This window comes from Nannospalax galili, unplaced genomic scaffold (genome assembly GCF_000622305.1).
Source record: "Nannospalax galili isolate Female #2095 unplaced genomic scaffold, S.galili_v1.0 scaffold846, whole genome shotgun sequence".
Lineage (NCBI taxonomy): Eukaryota > Metazoa > Chordata > Mammalia > Rodentia > Spalacidae > Nannospalax > Nannospalax galili.
In genome coordinates this window covers 4,467,887-4,488,035 of record NW_008356458.1, presented here as the reverse complement: position 1 = coordinate 4,488,035, position 20,149 = coordinate 4,467,887, and positions in this window count along the sequence as shown.

Genomic DNA, 20,149 nt, shown 5'->3' with positions numbered 1-20,149 from the left:
CTTCTTATACGTCATAAATGGGACCTTTAGGGCATATATAAGCAACAGCTCTCCCACTTCTCGGCGTCTTCGGTCTTCATCCTTAGTATGCTATGTAAGAGGCTTATGAAATAAACTGCTGCAGAAGGATCCTGACTTGTCCTCCCGCGTCGTTCTTGCCGGCGAGATGGAAAGCGGTCGGGGACATGTCAGTACCATTAAGATGGACTGAAACACTTGATCTTCATCTTCAATCATTATGACTATAGTGATTGAAACTCTTCCCTATTATTTTGTTGCTTTCTTTGCAACAAGTGACTGGACCAGACTTACAGGAACCCCTAGTGGCCTGGCCTAGGGCTTCAGTAAATAATTGTTGACAGTAGACATATGGGAGCTGTAATACCTTTTATCCTTCACTGATAGTCTACAGGCATATTTTATTTTCATGCTCAGGGAAAAAAAAAACCTAAAACTATACAAAGTGTTGTCATTTAAATTTTGTTTACATTTATTTATTTAGTTAAGGAAGGTGGAGCAAAGCTACAGCATGTATACAGATCAGAGGACAACTTCCAAGAGGGAATCAGTTGTCTCCTTCTACCATATGAGTCGCCAGAATAAATCCAGGTTGTCAGGCTTGGTGAAAAATACTTTCTACTCTGAGCCATCTATCTGGCCCCAATGTGTTATTTTTTATACAAAGATTTCCAACAAGGTTTAAAGAGTAAGCAAAAGGATTTCTATGTGAGTGTGAGATAACTGAAAACTTCAGTTGTGAAATGCATCCTAGTTAAAGTATAATCCCAGCATCCGGGTGACAAAACCAAAAAGATCGCTGCAAGTTTGAAGGCAGCCTGGTCTACATAGGAAGACTCTGCCTCAAAAATAAAAAGAAGGGGCTGGAGAGATGGCTCAGCAGTTAAGAATACTGGTTGTTCTTGCAGAAGACCTGGGTTCAAATCCCAGCACCCACATGGCAGCTAACAACTGTCTGTAACTCCAGTTCCAGAGGATCTGACTGCCTCTTCTGTCCTCCGTGGGCATTGCAAAACGCAGGTGCACTTAACTACATGCAGGCAATACAGGCACATAAAATAAAAATAATAAATAAAATATTGAAAAAATAAAATAAAAAAAGCAAAAAAATATAAACTTAATATTTATTTGTATTTTTTCTATCAATAAGCAATCTTATTTTCCTATCATTCTTTAGAAACTCACTTTTTAAATCAGGCTATCAACCTAAAAAATAAGATAGAAAGAGAAAAATGAGATCATAAGGAAACAAATTTAAGAGGAAAAAGTTCACTTCTACTAGAGAGACCCTAATCATGTTGTGTTAAATACCAATGGCTCAAGGCCCTTCTGTTTTTAGAAGAAACGTGATACTCACTGACTCAAGCAACTCAACATTTTACTTGGGAATCTCCTTCAGCAGAAATCTTAGTAAGCTGCAAAAAATTTTGCATGTTTAATTTTACCCATAGTAACTTAAAGTGCTCCAATGAAAATGTCCAGTGTAATTTCAGTAACAGTTGAATTGCGTGTCTTTGTTGTGTTACTATGTGAACTGATAATCTGTCAAAATGTGTCAGTCTTGACTCTCACTTTGTTTGATAAGTGGCTTTACAAAAACTTATTGCCCATGTATTTTTAATAATATGTTTTAAAAGACATAAAAGATTACTAGAAAGACTGGCCAGAGGAAGCTTATCAATAGAGTTGGATGGTTTCTTTTTTTTTTGAAACAGTTTTATTGACTCATAATTTGCACACCCTATAAGTGACTCATTTAAAGTATAAAAAAGGGGTTTTAGAATACACACTGTAATGTAATTACCACCACAATCAATTTCAGAATATGCCAGGACCCTCAAAGAAAAACCTGTATCCTTTTATCCTTCTCTTCCTCCAACCTCTGTCAACTAGTCTCTTTGTCTTTAAATGTGTATGAGTTTATTGCCTACATGTGTGTAAGTGCACCCATGTCTTACAATGCCCACAGAGGTCAGAAGAAGGTGTCTGATCCCCCTGGAACTGGAGTTTCAGTGGGTTGTTAGCTGCCATGTGAGTGCTGAGAATCAAACCAAGGTCCTCTACAAAAGCAGTCACTGTTCTTAAACAGTGAGCCATCTTTCCAACCCCTTCTGAGAATTTCAAATGATAGGTTTGTACAATATGTAGTAATTTCTGGCCCCCTTTTAGGTAGCATAGTATTTTCAGGGCTTTCCCACATTTTAACATGCATCAGTGCTTAATTTTTATTGCATTGTTTACCTGTAACACATTTCATTTGTCTACTCATAGGTCAATGGACATTTGAGGTATTCTTCATTGAGGGCCATTATGAAGAATGCTTCTAAGAATACTTATGTGCAAGGGTTATAGGTATAAATCAGAGCTGGTGTGGGTACACCCACTGGTTTCCAGGTTCTTGTGTCCCAAGGCAAAGAATTTTACCATAGACACATGGGTAGTAGTAGAAATCAAGACAGTTTAATAAGAAAGACACATGGGAACAGGAGTGGGCTACTGCATGGGAAAGGCATATTCTCAAAAGCGTTGGGCCAGAGGTCTCACGATCCTTTATAGATTATTTACACAACACACACCTTCTGTCAATTATACTCTGCTTGTTACATGTAAGCTCAGGTGGCAAAAGATTCCCAGCCTTTTTTGTCAACTGATATATTAGTTTCTTTTCTGGTGCTGTGATAATATACCATGACCAAAGCAACTTAGAAAACAAAAGATTTGTTTTGGCTTAGCGTTCCAGAAAGAGAGTCCATAATGACAGAGGAGGCATGGTAGGAGGCAGCCAGAACAGAACGCTGAAACTTCACATCTTCAAAGCAAACAGGAAGCATAGAGAGGGCAAACTGAAAGTGAGGCCGGGGTATGAACTCTCTAAGCCCACCCTCAGTCACACACTTCCTCCACCAAGGCTGCACCTCCTAACCCTCCACAAACAGCGCCACCAACTGAGGACCCAGTGTTCAAATACACGAGCCTATGGGGGACATTTCTCCCTCAAGCCACCATAAATGGCTTTTTTCATCATATGTTAGTGATGATGTTTCTCCACATCCCTACTCTCCTGCCATACAAACTCATCTGTGAACGTACACTTTTATCACTCTTGGATAAATACCTAGGAGAGGAATGGCAGGTTCCAATGGTAATTATGATAATAATTCTGAGGAACTGGCAGACTGTTTTTCAAAATTGCTACCACATTTTACATTCCCACAGCAATATTCAAGGGGTCCAATTTCCATGTAAGATATTTTAAATTCATGGATTCATATCCACATTCGATATTTGAAAACTTATTAAAACAGAATTTTATGAAGCTATTGAATATATTTAGGAAATGTAAAAATTTACTGTAAAATTTTTTCATGAGACTTCAGACCTCAGATTTCCCCACCAAATTCTTTCTCCTTCAAGATAAGAGCTATTATATTGCAGGGAGAAGCATTTGGATACACAACAAGCCAGGAAAAAGGGGTATCAAACAGATTTCTCTTTTTCAGAAAAATAACTATTCTGCCGTATCAGGCACAAAGCCACACCAAGCCAGTTCCTTGGACTTCAGTTCTTTTATTATCAGACCATGCTTAGGTTTACCATCTTGAGACTCCATGTATAGTAAGTTACCCCCATACTATTTATTTGATTTAAATACACTCACAGACATATTAGAAAGATGATGGTTCACCTCAGTTTTCTCTACATTTTTTTCATCATAAGGTTCTTGTATTTTGATGCATTTATTTGGCTGAATTTTTTTTACCTTAGTGCTCTACTGGTTGAATGAGGTAGCATTACATCTTGTACTATCTGACATTACCTTTCTTTCCTTTGGTAGGGAATGTCTTGTCTGCACTTAGGAGACCTTTCTATAGTTGTTGTTTATTTTAAGATAGACTCTTGTTATATAGCACAGGCCAATTTGCAATCTTCCCTTCCTTGGCCTCCTGAATGCTGGTATTACAGGCATGTATCTCTGAACCCAGTTTCCTTTAGTAAGTTACAGGTGATATTCTTTCCTCTTCTATTGCTGAGTCTAGCAATATAGAGAATTCATGGTTTAGTAGATTTTTCACCTTTGAAAATAACTTAATCGCTCTGTCTAGAAGATCCCAAGAGTTCTTTTTCTATGCTCAAAGCTAACCAGTTTTACCAGATGTGGTCTTTTCTGGTTAATACTGCTTAGAAATCTGTGACTCTTTACAATCTCTGATTTAGCTAAGTTCTGATTTAGAAATTTTGTTTTCTCTCATTTTCTTCTTCCTCTGAAGAAGCTAGTGTTCATTTACGAGAGATCTTGGGTCTGACTTCCAAGTATCTTATCTCATCTGTCATGTTTTCCAAGCATACCTAACATCAACTATGTTCTCTGTTACTTCTTTCTCTTAACCACCAAGTGCACTGATTTATGCCTTAACAGAATTCATAGTCTTTTCATCAATATTTTCATCTGAAAGTCATGCTCGTGTGTACTTATGTGAGTTTCTCTGCCCTTGTAGAATCTATATAAGCACTCTGTCAAATTATCATCTCTCTCGCAACAGTTCTATTCATGAGAAACCATTTTTCCCATAGCTTTTTGCTTCAATCTCCTTTTCCAGCTGCAAAGTCCAAGTACCTCTCCTCCTTTTCTCTTGCCTGCTCCCTGATGCTCAGAGCTTGCTCCACCCGTATGCAAGCTCATGGTCAGCCCTAGTCAATGCAGCAGGAAAAAAAGTTTTTGACTGTTGTTCCTAGATACAACCTGGCAATCTTCCTACTTCAGCAATCCATCTGTCTTACTCACCGAAACAGTTATCCAGTAACCCTTTTACAAAAATTAATTCTGGGGAGCCTTCCCAACACTATTCTGAGAGTGTGCATCCCTCATGAGGGAGGAGGGGTGGTCTCCAGACCTCTGTCTGCTAAATTTTTAGGTTCTAAGTCTTCCAATGGCTGTGTCAGCTGATCCCCAAGCCCTAAGTCCATGTAAGAACTACATTTTCTTTTAAATCTACAGCCTAAAGCTTATTTCTCTCCATTTACTCTCTCTTATATGCTAACCTGGTAACTTCGTGACTCAGGATAGTTAAAAAGATACCCAAGAACAGGGGCAATGGCCAGGAATACTTTAGGGTCTTTGGAACAGCTTCAAAATAGGGAGTTCATTCCTGGCATTGGGCTTTTTTTTTTTTCAAATTTCTATAGAGTCTAGTAGTAGCAATGCTCCCCTGTTGAAGGTAACCCCTTTTTATTTGTTTTTGTAATACATATGTCTATGTATATACTTGTAAAAGCTTCTACAGTGGTAGGTTTCCATAAGGCTTTTTCTAAGGGTCTTTAGTGTTACTTTTTTTTTTTTTTTGCAAATCTATAGAGTCTAGTAGTAGCAATGCTCCCCTGTTGAAGGTAACCCCTTTTTATTTGTTTTTGTAATACATATGTCTATGTATATACTTGTAAAAGCTTCTACAGTGGTAGGTTTCCATAAGGCTTTTTCTAAGGGTCTTTAGTGTTACTTATCCCTCCTCATACTCCCTCATCTCTGTTGCCCACCCCTTCCCCACCCTTCTTAACCCTTCTTGCTCTATGATTCCTCTTCCCCCATCCTATCCCTGTAGTCTACCTCCCCTCCCATGAAGCATCCCCACCCCATGGCCATTTATTAGTCCTGACCTCTCTAGATTTTCAAATCAAAACATGTGTATCTAAAAATTCAAAGCTAACATCCAGGTGTGAGAGAAAACATGAGACTTTTGTCTTTCTGGTCTGGATTACCTCTTTCAGTTCCATCTCTTTTCCAGTTCCATCATTCACCTGTGAGTTTCATAATTTTGCCTTTTAAGAGCTGAGTTGTATTCTGCTGTCTATACATCCCAAAAATTCATTATTCATTTACCAGTTTAAGGACATCTATCTTGTTTCCTGGGTATTATGAAAAGGACAGCAAAAATTTTAAATGAAGATGCAGCATGAGTAAAGAGCTTGTTTTATTCCAAAGAATCCCTCCTCTATTCTAGTACAAGCTCGTTGAAAACGGGGGATGTTGCCTGGCTCACTCAACTGCTGTTTTCCCAGATCCCAGGACCTGGAACATAAAAAGCACAAAGAAACTATTTGTGGAATGCTGAACAGTAACCACTTTAACCTTGACAAAGTGTCTTAGTTTAAGAACATTATTAGCATTTGCTGTCTCATTTGAACAGCATAATAGTGCCATTATGACTCCCTCCATTTTTGAGATGGAGATACAGAGTCAGAATGAGGCAAAATAACTTCCCAAAATGACAGAGAAGGAAATGATGCTCTTCTGATTCCAAATTGATGCTCTTTGGTCTTGGTTTTACTACCAACTGCTATTCTCTGATGACTTCCTACATGGTATAAATGGAGAACCATTACAATTTCTATCTTTCTTTCAAACAACCCATCCCACTAGGTCAGGTGGGGTCTTGAAAGCAAATGGGGCAGAATGTCCCCCATCATTAGCTTGATAGCTCAGTGTTCCTTTTCCCTTTCCCAGGAAAATAGCCTAAGGCAGCTGAGAAGACAAAATATGTCACAAAAGTAAATTAAACTTTCCATCTCCCACAAGAGACTAGTACAGCCATGGTGATCTCACACATGAAAAGGTACAGGACAAGTTGCTCCAGGGCAAATTTATTCATAAGCCTGGAGGAATATTTGGAAAGTTTTTGTGAAAGGAAGAAAGCAAATGTCTTTATTTCAAAGAGGAAAAAAAAACGAGTTTCAGAGAGGAGACGCCATCTTCCCAAGGTCAGTGAAGAAAGTGGGACCATGAAACACTGTTATAAAATGTCTGGCTACATCATCAGCATCATTAGGGCCCAGACGAAGATGATTCACTGCTGATAACTGATGATGATCACTCTGTAGTACAACATGCAGTGCTTTCCATGGGCTCAGTTCCATGCATTAACTCATTTAACTCATCAATTATTCTGTTAGGTTCATTTATTCTATTAGTCTCTATTTAGAGCAAAGTAGGGGAAAATAAATGGAAAAATTCATAGTTAGTGGATACTCTCCTATCTTGGGCTAAACAATTTTGAGATCAAGCAAATATAACTGATTTTTTTTTACTTCAACAAATCTTCTTTCTGAAAGATAAAACAATGAATCAACTTAATAGTATGTTAAGAATATTACCTTGTGTTAATTGAGTGATGATCCCCATAAGCTCCTGTATTTGAACGCTTAATCTTCAGTAGGTGGTACACTTTAGGAAGGTTATGGAATCTTTGGGAAGCAGAGGCTTGCTGGAAGGAAGCACATCACTAGGAGCCAGTTTTGAGGGTTTATAGCCTCACCCCACTTCCTGGTCCCCCTTTCTGCTTCCAGTGTGTGGATGAAAATTTGATGAGCCACCATGCCTTCCATGCCTTCTGGACCTGTAAATCTAAAGAAATTTTTTTCTCCTCTAAGTTGTCTTTGTTTGTGATATTTTATCACAGGAACAGAATAGTAGCTAATAAACTAATTCACCTTACTTTTCCAGGGTTTCTTCAAGACCTTCACCTCACAACCAAGTTATAAATTCTCTATTACAACCACTTCCCTCAATTTGTAAGATTAGCCAGAAATCCATCTGAGACCAATGCTAAAAGCAGTAAATATCTTTCTGGACTGCCACCTTCCAAGACATTATGAAAACCCTTTCAAGATGACGTTCTGATTTTAGTAGGGTGATGGATCAGGTTTTCCTTGAGCAGTAGGGTACTCCTTTGCTTTTGTGAGATACTAACAGAACCATGCAGAAAACTAGGGCCCCAAAATTCCCTCTCTTGGGGGTCCCTACACTAAAATTGGCTGATCAGTTTCTGTCCCCCGTTCTCATCAAAAAAGACATAGAAAACAAAGAAGAATAAATCTCAAAACCAACAAATAAAACAGTAACTATCAGAGAAAGAGAGCAGCTCGGAATTTCAGTGGCGATATTAAGAGATTAAAGATAAACATCCCTGGCAAGCAAGATGGCTCAGCAGGAAAATGCACTTGCAACCAAGTCTGACAACCTGAGGTAGATCCCCAGGACTTAACGTAGTAGAAGGAGAGAACTGGCTCTAACTCCCGCAAACTGTTCTCTCATTTCTTCATGCATAGCACGACACATCATGCACACACCCACACATACACACACACCCACACATAAATAAATAAATAGATAAATAAATTTAATTTTAAAACTTTAAGATGAAGATTCATAGCTTGTGCTTTGGATGCAATCAGTGGAAAGGGCATCACTACCTCCGGTGCAGAAAAACACAGAGGCAGGACATTCAGAAAACTCACGACTTTCTTCAACAACTCAGAGGACTGAGTTCACAAGGCAACTAGCTGACCCAAATGTAAAGAAAGACAGACCAAGATACCTATCCTTGCATTCCTAGAACAGATATTTCTGGACACAGATAAGGTATAAATTCAGGCTAATAAAACAGTAGCTAACTTGAGTCACAACCAGCATGACAATCACAGAGAAACTTTGGCTGGCTTTCTCTTCGCAACTTCCTACCACACTTTGAGAAGACAAAACCACTAGAGTGAATATGTGGGGCTTTACAACCAGATCATGATGCCTCTCTTTAAATAAATGAATAAATAAAATAACATAAATAAATGATTTTTATAATTGCTGATGTATGTATAAATGCAAACTAGACTGAAATATATTACTCATTATTGTTATATTTGCTTTTTCTTTTGGTTTTAAAGTTAAAATTAAAACATTTGAGAGTGCCCTACAATTATTATTTTCCCTCCTAGTCACTATATTTTAGTAGAAGTAGTTGTAATCTTTAAGGGAAAGGGAGAAAACCCTGCTGACTGGGGAGAATGGGAAATGATCCTTCCAAGCAAGAAGGGGAAACCCTTCATCTTCCAGCACAAAGAGGTCAGCATTAGAGGCTACCTGGGACAGGTACCCCTGGGAAGGAACTTACATTAGAACTTCAACTCCCAACAGCTGGATAATGGTCTAGCTAGTCACAGTGACATCCAGACAAGAGAATGAAAAAGACCTATTCAGGAAAAGGCAGAACTGGAAGATGGAGAGACAGGAGTTGGAAGAGGGACAGGTGATGACTCTATAGAATAATACACAGGGGCGTTCAGAGCTGATGGAACTTGCCCACAACTTGACTATGGTAGTAAATGTGGTATTCTATGCATTTGTCCAAACTCAATAAAACTAGTATGTCAAAAAGATTTTTACAATGTGTTAATAAATAGAGGGATTCAACATATAAATAGATGATGGTGAGCCATATATAAAAGTAGAACTCTGACCCACAAGCTGTAGCAACCCACCCAGGAAATCAACTCTTTACAATAAACAGTACAGGAAATTTCCTTGTACAAGTCAGCCAGCCACCTCTGGTGACCACCCAGGAAGTTGAACAATAACCTCAAAAACCATCTGGACCAGACTTGATGAATAACTGGCAGCCTCCTAGTTTTTGTTCCACTGTCCAACTGAAGACCAAGCAGAGTGAGTTAAATATGTGCCCCTCCCCAATCACATAGGGCACCTGCTTCTGCTTGGCCTGCTTTAACCTTCCAGGTGCCAGCAGACTCCAATCCAGGCACACCTAAAAGCTCAACCATTTTCCTCACTCTAATGCTTTCCCTTCTTCTGTCTACCTTTTGCAGCTCTGTCAAACACAAGCTATGTGCTGACTGACTCCCTAACTGTAGCAAGCTCAGAACATATACCCTTTGTTTTTCTTGTTTAGTTGGCCTTTCTTTATTGCCAAAGTTTTTATTTGTCAATAGCTAGAAATGTACTCACAGCTCTCTCCTAACCTATCATATTTCCAGGATTTTAGCCAGAGCATGTAGCAGGCTGGCTAGCCTATCAAGAAAGAACAATGTTAAAAGGAAAATAGAGTCCTCTCTACCAATGAAAACATTGAATAGGCATTATTAATGTAAACACTGTTTGTGGCTAAGACAGAGTGAAGTTCTTTGTGTAGAGTATACAAGAATATAATTTATTTAAATATATTCCTGTTGTATTGATTGTCCAGATTTCCCCACGTTTCAATTCATTTAGTGCTTGGATAAAGAGCTAACTTGAAATTATTAATGTGCCTTTGCTATAAATAATTAACTTCATCATGGGAAAAAGTGGGGAAGTCAATTTAAAAAGAAAAAAACCTGCTTCTTTTAATAGTAATTGATATTTATCTCTTCTGTCTTTGTAACTATTAAAAGCTGCTCATAACACTTATTGCTGTCACTAGGAGAAAGAATACTTAATTCATCACAATTTCAGATGATTTATATATAGATTGTGAAGGGGGCAGTTCTCCTCTTTCACCATTCATAAAATGGTAAGCGTCTAATAAATCACTCTGCAAAGATTTCCATTCAAGTGCCATCTCCTCATGTTTCAGCTTAGAGGAAAAGTTCCCTGATACAATGACTATAAATCAAACCCCCATTGACATGGGTGGATCCATGTGTTATTCATTAACAGAGTTCAAATTTGAGTAAATATTCTATTTTTCTTTAGTTTGTTTTTCTTCTTTTTTTAGGAAAGCAGAACTGTGTGTATTCATGAGAAGTGCAGTCTTCCCCAGCTGCCACTGACAGCAGGGCATAGACTGAGGTAATTTACTGCCAATAAACCACATTTGATCACTTTTGCCCTCATCTGCAGTGATTCACCTTGTGGCACTCTGAATCCTCACAGGCTACTTCACAAGTGCTTAGAGACCAGGGTGAGCTATTGCCTACATGTCCCCTAATCCAGCCTTGTTTTCTGCCCATGAAGACACTGGAATCTCATTGCTGTTATTGTGGCTGGGATTCATCATGGGACATCAACACACATGGCAAGTTCAGTTCATCTGACCAACTCTCCATAAACTACTCCAGGGGCCTCTGATTCACACCATACACTGTGGTTCAAATGTGGTCCTTCCAAAATTCATGTGTTGAAGTTTAATATCTAATCTAAAACTATTAAGAGGTGAAGTATTTGAGAATGGATTAAGTTGTGACGATCTACCCCTTCACAAATGGGATTAAAGTGCTTCTAAAATAAGTTTCAGATAGCATTTGGATTTTCCCAGTCCATGTCGTCCATCATGTGAGAGTATAATATACCTTGTTTTGGGAGGATGCAGCACAAAAGCACCACCTTGGAGGGAAAAACTGGACCTCTCACCAAACACTAAACCTGGTTCTTACCAGCCTCTAGATCTGTGACAGATAATTTTCTGTTACTTATAAAGTGCCCAGTCTGTGGTATATTGTTATAGCAACACAAACCAAGTAGATAACATGTGATCTGTTAGAGAAAAAAAATGTGATATTTGTTAAAACGGTAAAAAAGGCTTTATATGTGATTGTTGCCATGTATCTCAAGACAAACACAAAAGGAGAGAGAAGCAAGCTCAATCTTGACTATAATGAGGATAGGGGGTATTTATAGGCAGCAATCATAATGAGGTGAGTGAATGGAACCTTACAAGGAGATATCAAGGGTAGAGAGATGCTGGTTTAACTGATTCTACAGTATTCTGACTGAACACAAGAAAAGGAGATCAAATATCAAGCGCTAGGTAATTCCCATTCAACTGATTCAGCAGGATACTCCTGTAACTGAAGGGTACCACTAAAGACAGAGACCATGAATAAGGTCTGGTCAAAAAGAGAGCTCAGAGGAGCCTGTTTAGAGCTGGGAGGATGGTCCAAAGGCATTAAAATCTCCCACAGATGCTTCAAGACTTCCACTTCATTTCTTTCCTCTTGCCCCTATTTTAATGCTGTATTTAGGCTTCCCATGTGAAGAAAGAGGAATGTGATGAGCTTTGTGCAAAAAACTTGCTTCTCGGCATTTCTGGTTAAAGCAGGACCCTGAAGGCAATTGTTATATTGTTTCTAGAGAAAGATAAGTTGAACATATTACATCTATTTTGTTACAAGTGTAAAATGCTTAATGGTGGGCATCGTATTATTTCTAATTGAATTTTATTGAGTTTTTGTGTATTTGATACAGAAAATCATCTTTAAACCCCCTTCCCCTTTGGCACCTTCCCATAGCCTCCCCATTGGAGTTTATACCTTCTGTCATTTCTGTTAAGGCCTATCATGTAAGGTTAGTGTCCCCAGATGTCCCTCAGTGCAAGTTCATCCACTGGGATATAGTCAGTCTATCTAGAGTTCCTCACTTTAAGAAGATCAGCTCTTCCTCACCCAGCAGTAATCAGCAGTCAATAATTCTTTGACTAAAATTGGGACCTGCTATTCATTTCCACAGTTCTGTGCTGGGTTTTTGTCTGCTTAAGTTTGCATAGGTCTTTTGTATAATGACACCATTGCTGTAGGTTTGTATGAAAAGAGTCCCAGGAGCCTGTAGAACTATTTCTGTATGGTCATTCACCTCCTCCCTTGTTCTTATAATCTTCTGACTCTCTAGTCCCTGAGTCCTGGGTGGGCGGATTTTAACATAGGAGTCCTGTCCAAGGACCCACACTCTGCAGACTCTTAGTCTCTGTGTTTTGGTCATTTATGACCTTTTGCATTCCTGATCCTTTGTTGCATGAGGGAGCTTCACTGATAGGAATTGAAGGATGCATTAGTGTTCTCATCACCCCTTGTTCTATGTTCCATGAGCTTTAGGTACAGAGGTTACATCCTAGATATGCCACTTAGGCTTGGGGAAATCACAGAAAAACTCTGTGTGTTCAGTTGTAGAAATCTGTAATTATCTCTGTCCCTTGAAAAGGAAGCTTCTTTGATGGGTGGTGACTGGGATACCTGTCTATAGATTTAAGGATCCATATTACATTGGTCTAGTGATGTGACAGCCTTGGAGTTTTCTCTAAGTTCTATGACCTCTCCAATTATCTGTATTTGGCTAGGTTTATAGTACCACAGGAGTGTCCTCCCACTGAGTGGGCTTTACGCCCCGTTAGGTAGCTGTTGATTAGCCTCAAGATAAAAGTGCCACTGCTGCACCAAGGTCATTTTCTGTGCTGGTCATTGATGTGGTTTTTAGGCCTTGAAGCTGGGATTGGACCGTCGATTGACGTTCTCCCTTAGCACCTTGGGTGGTGCTCTCCAAAGCTATGAGAGCTAGCCTTCAGGGGAGGTGGCTTCCAGGTCAGTTCCAGCTCCATTGCTCCAAATCCTATGTCTAAAGTATGCTCAGTCTTTGGCAGTAGGGTCTTACCATCAAGTTCTGGGAGGTAAGCAAGCAATAGTCTGTGTAATTTTGGGAGTCTCTTGGACTACCCTGGCCAATAACTCAAAGGACGGTTTCTCCTGTCTGGCACTGTTTCTTGTTTTGTAGTCTCCAGCAATACTTAGGGACTCATGTAGAGATATTGTATGTGTGATTTTTCAGTAGATTTCTGGACTAGTACCACTCCCACTGTTTTTTATACTAGCCAGGCACTATTCATCTCTCCTCTTTCTCTCCCTGCCTTATTCTCTGTCCCCACCCTCCCCATTTAAAGTGTCTCCATTTTCCCCATTTCTCCCTTGGTAATTTCTGTCTGCTATGGTCCCACCTCTCTTGAGCACTTTCTTCCCCTTTCTTCCCATATTTCCTTGTATAGCTCTCCTTCTCCTGCTCTCATTTAACTACCCCCCTTTTTTACACACATTTCTCCCTTAGGAGCACCTGTCTCCTACAATTCTTCTCTCTAGGGTTCCTTCTTTCCCTTTACCTCCCTGGCTCCCTTCCATTTTCCTGATTCCTGCAGTTACATCAGGATATGTACTCAGTTACAAGGATTTGGTGCCAGGATCCACAAATGAGGGAGAACATATGTCTTTTGTTTCTCTGCATCTGTGTTACTTCACTTAGTTATGAAAAAGTGGTACATTTACACAATGGAGTTCTACTCAGAAGTAAAGAAAGTTATTTACTTTCTTGGATTGGCTATGTTTAATCCACCCGTTGGATGGATTAAAAAAATAGGACACAAAGGTGGGTGGGGAGAGAAGGGGGATGAATCTGGTCATAATGTTTGAAATTTTCAAAGAGCAAATTAAAACATGAAGAAAAATATTAAGAGAAATGGTATATGCAATCATCACTACATTGCTCCACTAGGTGGCAGAGGAGGCAACTTGGCAGTAGACATGAAAAATTTGACCAACAGTCAACTGCAAGGATGCTGAGTCTGGCGTGGTGGCATGCGCCTTTAATCCTAGCACTGGGGAGACAGAGGCAGACGAATCTCTGTGAGTTCGAGGCCAGCCTGGTGTACATAGCAAGTTCCAGGCCAGCAGAGGCTACAGAGAGACCCTCATGGAAGAGGAAGCTGAGCATCAAAGTCTTCTTAAATCTATGACACAAGGTAAAGACTTAAATTCCGCAGTGTGTCATCTGTATGATGGAGCTTAACATGTCTGCTTAGTTATGAATTTAAAATGAGATAGTATGCATGGCATGTTTAATGTGGTGTTTGGCACCTGATACATGCATACTAAAAAGTAACTGCCATTTTAACTTGCAGAGTCAACAGTAAAACTGAGAAATACATCTTGATCTACTTTCTGAAACATCTACATTATAAGGATGCTTAAATTATTAATAACCTGCAAGAGATCTTAGCGTGTTGTCACTTTCTGTCACTGTTTTCTTTGCCTGAGCTGCATGCTCTCTTACTTGAGTTTTCCCTTTCTTCTCTACCATATCTTCCTAGAAGGCAGAGCTACTCCTTGAGAGGGGTAGTTTTGAAATTCACACATTTCAAATTACCCAGAACTACAGATATCCACTTTGCATTTCATGTCATCTCTTCAAGTGTTGGAACTTGGAAGATCTCAAAAGAGATGAGATAAAATGGCCTAAAGAAGGAAATTAGTGTCTAACTAACATTACACAAAGAGTTCCCTCTATATTACCATACTTAATCCTATGATAAAAGCTTTTAAAGTAAGAACCGTTATTATTTGTTTTTACAGAGGAAATGAAGGCACAGAATCCATATAGACCTCGAATTTGTTCCATCATATTATAACATATTCACAGTAATTCCAGAACAACTCATACCTTTAATAAAATGAGGAAAAACTGATCACCCTCCTTTAAAGTACAGACTCTCTAGAACTCAATGAAGAATGTAGGAAGATGGTACTATTTAAAAATCACTTTGTAGGCCAAGCTGAAAGAAGATGAATCAGCCTATCAGCATCACAGTGCAGCCCTGTCTTAAGACTTCTACACAGTTTCTACTAATTTGTTTTCTTAATGGGATTATTTATAACGTTTATAAGATACATCAAGATTATGCATTATAAAATATTTATATTGTATAATATATTGAAATTATAAATCTTTATCATATTTAATTAGTACCATCGCTTTCTAGCAGCTGACTCATTTTCTTGTTGTGATAAAACAATGAATATTAATCACTTCATAAATCATTTTTAACTTGGTGTTTTTATTTTCAATACTAGGTCTCCCCCCACTCCTCAGTCCCTCCATAGAGGTCTAATCGTATCTTCATATAGGGCTCAGAAAAACAAATTTCTCTAGCTGGGCATTGTGACCCATACATAATCCCAGCACTCAGGAGTCTGAGGCAAGACGATGACCACAAAGGACAACAACAGCACAACCAAAGGAAACCTTACCTTCTCTTCTTAGTTTCTGGGCTGGAAACACCTTGCACTGGTCTCTTAGTTTACCTTCCCAGAGTTAAATTCCTCAAGAACAGGAATTACATGTTATACCACTGTGTTTACTGTGGTGTTCCTAAAACTCAAGGGCTTCCTGATTCTGATAAGAAAAGTATTAAAGATCTTACATTGGTCCTACATTCCAGAACTATCAATTCTCAAGTTCTTTCTTGCTAAATGTACAAAAAAAGCTTCAGACAGGCTGATGTAATTAATAAACATAGACTTCTTTCAATACAAAACAAGGAAAAATTTGTTCAGTTCAGAAAAATACTAAATGATCCTTCCTATGTATTATGAACATGCTACATGCTGAAAACAAAGGAAAGACATAGTTCCTAGAGCCAGGCATGGTACCGTATGCTTGTAGTGCCAGCACTTGGAAGACTGAGGCAGGAAGATCACAATTTCAAGGTCAAATGGACTACCTAGTGAGACTTTTTTTTCCAAAAAAGAAGGATGGAGAGAGAGACATAGATAGAGAGGGAGGGAGGGAGGGAGGGAGGGATCTTTTCCTTTTGGGTTTATAACCATGAATTTTTAAATGCAGAGTCTAAATGTTTTACTTAACATGAAGAATGAGCTTCAATGATTCTATCACCACTTTCTTCCTATCTTCATTCCTAGTATAGAAGAAATGTTTAAGTATAATATGACACCAAAGTTATACTATGAAGGGCACAATCAATGATCGCATATGGGCCGAATTGGAACCCTTGTACATTTACAAGAAACAATATCATGAAAAGAGTTTTGCAGATTTAAATGTGAACAAGAGGCATGAGGGAGCTGGAGAGATGGTTCAGTGGTTAAGAGTACTGACTACTCTTCCAGAGGATCTGGGTTCTTTTCCTACCATCTGTATGGTGACTATTAACCCCCCATTAACTGCAACACCCTCTTCTGGCCTCTGTAGGCTTTGCCCAACATGGTACACTTACGAACATTCAGGCAAAACATTCACACACATAAAATAAAAATAAATAAATATTTTTTTTAAAAGAGGCATGAGGAATCTAGGGACTATAGTGACTTTAAAATGAAGGAGCAATTAAGATCAAAGGGCAGGAGCTTCCAGGATCTTATGGAAAACAAGCTTGGGACTAACTGGAAAATAACATAGAAAAAAATAAATGGAAAAACATATGCAGAATGTCAGACATATTGATGGCCTGTTTCAAGTAGGTTAGGTTCTTAACGCTAACAGTCAGCCTGCTCACCACCTAGCCACTGTGCAGTACTATGGCACATAAAAAACATAGAAGTATAACAGTCTCCCTTATCATCAGTTTCATCTTCCACGGTTCCATTTACCTGTGGTCAACTGCAGTCTGAAAGTATTTTATTGAAAATCCTAGACATGACTCAAAAGTTTTAAGCTGTACAACGTTCTGAACAGCATAATAAAGTCTCATGCCATATCATACACTAATATCTGAGATGTAACCCATACTCTCTACAGAGTTTCCACACTGTATACACTACCTACCTGTCAGTCACTTAGTAACCATCAAGTCTATCAGATTGATTACTATGATATCACAATACCTGTGCTCAAGGCAAAGGAAGCCCCAGGACACAAAACATACATGGATAGTTTAACTCTGGTACTATGTGGCAACACTGAGGTACTTGTGGGGGATAACAGTATGTACAAGTTTTGGAACTGCTGTGGTTTAGATGTAGTTGGTCCCCAAATGTCCAAATGTTGAGAGGGTTGTTCTCAAAATAATGATGTTTGGAAATGGGACCTTTAAAAATATAACGATTAAGATGTGGGATGTGGTGAGAGATCTTTGGGTCAACTGGAGATTATACCCTCAAAAGAGATGATGGTTTATCTAATGGTACCCTGGTTAGTTCTCTCAAGACCATTATTGTAAGCCAAGCCCCAGCCAAACTCTCTGTGGCTTCATGTATAAGATGTGATTTTTTCCCCCTCCAATGTGTTCCCAACATGATGTTGCTTCATCTGCTATTCAGTCCTTAGCCTGGGCCAAAGAAATGGGCTGCTCAATATTGAACTTTGAACTTCCAAAAGTCTAATAAGCTAATTAAACTTCTCTTCTGTGCCAATAACCTGCCTCAAGTATTTTATTATAGTAATGAAAACTGGATACATACAGGTTCTATCTGTGTTTTAGGAATTTCCTAGAGATCTTGGAATGTATTCCTCATAGAAAAAAGTGGACAGACTAGTATAATACTAAAGAATGAGTTGGTAATGTGACTCTGATATGGGAACTTACCCACCTTAGGGTGCAATGGGATGGAACTAATTGCAGGTTAATTTATACTGCCCCTGACCTGAGAACTGTCAGTACAACACAGAAACTTAAGCACCATAGGAGCTGGCTTTCAACCCCATCGCTAGTGCAATTAGTTATCATTCATTGCCCTCATTATTCCAAATACCTGAGGACGACTGCAGTCTTTCCTGATAAAGTGGATTCTTGGGGCTCTCTTCACACATGAAAAAGTCTGATAATACAGAGAGGCATAGAATGGCCCTTTCCATATGATAATTCTTCAGTTGCTCAGAACTTCGTTTCTCTTCTTGTTGTAATGCATGTAAAGCTATGCTAATTCATCTTGTAGTATGTCTGTATCAGGCATGCCATAGACGAGCTCTGCATGCAAGGCTATAATAATTCATCTTGTAGCATGTGCTGTATCAGGCAAATCATAGGTGATTTATCACTGTTCCCCCAAAATACAAACATGAATATATTTTTATTAAGTCTTCTTCCTGAGGTCACCACCATATAATTAAATATAAAAACAATGATTTTTTTAAAAAAAAATCCAACTTGTCTTAGGTTATGGATATATCCAATCATAATGACAAAATGCTTAGATTTTCATTTTTAAAGGGATTTATTTATGGATAAGGCCGGTATTATTTAAACCAATATTCAGTTAGCATTACTGTTTAGCATGACAGACAAAAATACCACAAGTAACTACATGTAGCAAGACAGCTCCAAGAAGCTCCAGGCATATTAATATTTTAAATCATTTCCTTTTTAGGCAGCTACCATGTCAAATCACTTATGCTTTTAAAAGAGAGAGACAGAGGGCTGGAGAGTTGCAGAGAACCCAAGTTTAGTTCCCAACACCCAAGACAAGTGGTTCACAATCACTTCTAACTCAGCTCCAGGGAATCCGTCACCTCTGACCTTTGTGGGCACCTGCATACACATACTTAAATATAATAAAATATAAAATTAAAAACAAAATAAGTGAGAGACAGTATCTTGTACTTCCCATTTAAACCCCTATCTTCTCTTTTCTCCATGATGGCAATCCACAGAAAGAGTCCAGAGGACAGGCTATGGCAGACATTTCTATTTAATTATGGGTCAAGAGTACTGACCATGGTGAAGATATGACTCAAGAATAATTTTACTGATGCATTTTGAAATCTACACACATACAAATTGTTCCTTCCATAAAGTATTCAGAATTAGACATTAAGATAATCTGTGTAGGATAGTGATCAAATCTTTTTGTTACAAAATTATTTATTTGATGCACAGATTTTATTGCATATTGTTAGTGATTTTTTATTATGATCAATCTTATAAGACAATGGTTATCACAATGATGTCTATAAAGCAAATTAAAATGTTTCTACATTCTCATTTTGGGAACAAAATTTACGCATTTGACGTTAGCCTGGTTAATAACTTCAGATCTGAACACTTGTCCCCAGCTGACGGTGTTGTTTGAAGAGGTTACAGAACGCTTAGACGGTATGGCCTTGCTGGAGGAGGACGATCACTGGGGGTGTCTTTATGAGCGCATAGCCTTGCCCCACTTCTGGTTCACTCTCTCTCTGCTTTCTTCATGTAATTGAAAATGTGACCAGTCAGTTTCCTGCTCCATCCATGACCCCTCCACCATTATGAACTCTCCTTCTATAACCTTAAACTGAAATAAACACTTTCTTCTATAACTCACTTTTGAGCATGTTATTTTATCACAGAAACAAAAAGTAATTAAAACAGAAGTTAATGGGAATAAATATAAGCAAAACATAATGACATATATGTATATATAAACATCATAATGATATAGATTATTTTATATGCTAGGTAAATATCTTAGAGAAAAAAAACAATTTCACTTGGAGAACCCCCCTAGCAGCCTTAGAAGGAAAAAAACAGATGTGTTTTTCAACCCTATCTTGAATGGCACTGGCAACAGGGACCAATTTCCTATACTACAGGCTGCAGCACCCATTCTCTAGGGACTCCTCAGGAAGCAGAGCTGGACCTTTAACATGATGCTTCATTCTGGTTCAAAAGTACAGGAACAAATAGCCAAGACAAGACAATAGAAAAGGCAGAAAGCAACAGAATTAAGCATAGGAATCTGAGAAAGCAAAGAAGGGTTGTAGCTTAACATAAATACTAGTGAGAGAAACACTTCATGCAAGCATTAAATATATGGCAAATGCAGTGTATGTGAAACAATGCATAGT